Source organism: Agelaius tricolor, unplaced genomic scaffold (assembly GCF_023055355.1).
Source record: "Agelaius tricolor isolate 1412-34295 unplaced genomic scaffold, bAgeTri1.0.p SCAF_20, whole genome shotgun sequence".
NCBI lineage: Eukaryota > Metazoa > Chordata > Aves > Passeriformes > Icteridae > Agelaius > Agelaius tricolor.
This window is the reverse complement of record NW_027269280.1, coordinates 10,541,230-10,544,179: the sequence shown is the minus strand read 5'-3', so window position 1 is coordinate 10,544,179 and position 2,950 is coordinate 10,541,230.

Below are 2,950 nucleotides of genomic sequence, written 5' to 3'. Positions count from 1 at the left end.
GGGGTGCGGGCGGCGGCGGGCGGCGCTCCCGCAGCGCGGCGGGCGTGCAGGGCCCGGCAGCCCCGGGCACGGCGGTGGGGGCCCAAGGGCCGCAGCCCCCGGCGCGGCGGCGGGCGGGAGTCGCGGGACCATCGCCCCCGGCGGCGCAGACGGCGACGCTGGCGGCGTCCCGGGGGCGACGGTGGGGGAGGCCTGACTCCCTCAGCTCCCAGGGAAGGAGCTCAGCGCCTCCCAGGGCAGAGCCGGGAAGGTGAGCACGCCTGCCCCGCGGGGTGACCCACCTGCCCACACTTGTGCCCCTCGGACAGTTCCTTCACACCGCAACCAGGACCCAGCACGGTTTGGGGGTCGTGGCCCACCTTGAGTGCACCACCCGTGTGCTCAGCCTCCCGACACGGGGCCGCAGTGGACACTGCCCCATAGGTCGGCACCTATAGGTCTGATCACCATAGCAGAGAGGATTCAAAGTCTGGATTTCACAAAGTTCAGGACAGGAGGCTGGGCTGCCGTGTCCCTGACATAGCTCACAGGAGAGTTTTAATGCAGCTTTTGAAATGGACATAAAAGCTTTGCTAGGGGACATCACGCAAGGATATAAAAATGAAGGAGTTTCTACCTAAAAAGCCGATAACTTAATATCTTTGTAATCAAACACAGGTAATTAAGTGGCAACAGGTGGTTCAATAACGATGTTCTGTTTAAAAACAGAAAGAGATAATGACATCAAATCAGACATGTTTCCAATGGGGAAAGGTCCCAGTTGCTTCTTGCTCATCCTCAGACAGTGATTGTGCCTCACTGCCAGACTTGGATACCTCAGCAGTTTATCTACCCAGAAAGATGAAGGTGTGATTATCGCATAATAAGCTTACTCATGCTCACTCTGCTCTTGCTGGCACATGCACAGCAGTTACTATGTGATGACAATCTTCTCTGCAACAATACAAGTGCAACTTCTCTGCAGCCTGGGGTCCCATTGCAGCCTGTGCTGCTGTGCCCCCACCACTACAGATACATGTGCTGGTCAGGGCAAAGCTGCCATGGAAAGAGGAAGATGCTGCAGCCCTGGCTCAGCGTTGCCTCATCTCATCAGCTGTGCTATCAGCACCAGATGCGCAGCAGCCATGTGCAATTCCTGCCCAAGGTGCCCTCCATCCATCCCGTGGATGGCAGAGAGCAGAAGAGGCTGGCCCCTCTGCCCCTGTCCTACTTAGGACACTTGGCAGCAGCTGTTGTGGTGGCTAAATGGGCTGTTGAAGGGATTCATGGCAGGCACGTTTGTCAAGCACCAACTTTCCACTCAAACCTGCAGTGTCATTTCAGCTCCTAATTATAGCCAAGGTACCTTTTGGGGTTTTGTTGTGGGCTGGTTTTTATTTCAGAACAGGCTGCTCCTGTTTGTTGTCAGCAGTGCAGAATCACTACTCATGGCTGGATGAATATTACTCCTGGCTTTCCCTACTGCACCTGCATTGCTGGAGCCATGGCTGCTACAGGGGTCCTTCTACCAGGAATCTCAGAGGTAGCAGGAGGCTGAAAGAAGTATTTCTCAATAGCTCCATGTCTTGGGGAGTTAATTCCATCAGGATGTAACATTGCTTCTAGAGAAGCTGCTGTTTTTGGAGTTACAGCTGGTGCTGATGAGGCATTGTTGTGAGGAAGTCCCACAGATAAGATTCCTTGCTAGTTTGACTAACACTGCCCTCACCCTCCCTGGGGTCTTTTGAGCTATTCCTGAGGACTGTAGTGCCATTTCTGTCTACAGGTAGGTTGTAGCTCCTTGCCTCAATCAACAGCACTGCAGAATTTGGAGCATATGTCTCATTAGTGAGAAGGGACTCACTAGTGCAGGTGTGATTCATCCCTTTGGAGAGCACGTCAGGGATCAGGGCATGAAACGGCTTGACTAACAGAGGCAGTAACAGTGCAGACAGGGGCCATGTTACAGAATCGAGGAACAAAACAGCAGCAGCAGCTGAAAAAACTGTAATGGGACAGAGTGAGAGCACAAAGCAGAAACCTGGCTGTCCACAACACCTGTATCTGGGTTTCAGCTGGGAACAAACCATAGCTGTTGAGAGAATCTGGAGTACATCCTCCCACAAATTCCTTTTGGAGGTTCTTCATGTATCTCTTTTTCTAGACAAATTAATCTTGGGATCCCAGTGGCTGCATAGCATCCACTGCATACTAAAGAGCTAGTTATTCTGGAGCCAAATGCCAGGGAACAACAGTGCCCCGCTGCAGAGAGAAGCACATTAATTCCAGCACAGCTGAGCAGCGAGATGTGCAGGGACATCTCTCCAGAGAGAGCGTGGCTCCTCTTCCATCTGGCAGCACAAAAGAGGACAGGCCTGAATCCTCAAGACATGAAGATTATATTATGTAACAGGCACGCTCGCTGCTTCCTGAGCCAGAGCTAAGTTAAACTATCCGTGTGATTCAGTCCAAGGCCAAGCTAGAGAGGAGCTGTGCTTCCCTCCTGAACCTGGGGGATTCTGGAGCAAGTGAGTAGCCTGAGGCAGGCGGGGGAAGGTAGATCCAATTCCAGTGTGCAGTGACAAACAGCCCTGCCTGCAAGTGTAAAATCGTGCCTTTCTGTAAGAGTGCTTATCAAAAAGCAAGCCCGTGAGCAAATGCATGAGCATTTTTGGGGGAAGGGTTTGGTCAATTCTTTTTGGCTTCACTTGTGCATAGAGAAAATTTTTTTACAAAAATGGGAATACTGTTAAAACAAACAAGGGCTGCATTGCCTGCCCTGAATTCCATTTCAGTTAAAAGCCTAGAAAAGGACTTTAAGAGTAAAATGTGTGAGCACTGCCCATTAAAAAAAGTCTCCAGCAAGCTGTTGATGGGAAGGCACAAAATGTCTGTGACTTTTTTTTAGTCTTTATTATTTCTCCCACCTGCATTTTCAATAATATAATCATCTAGGGTAAGTATGATGTCA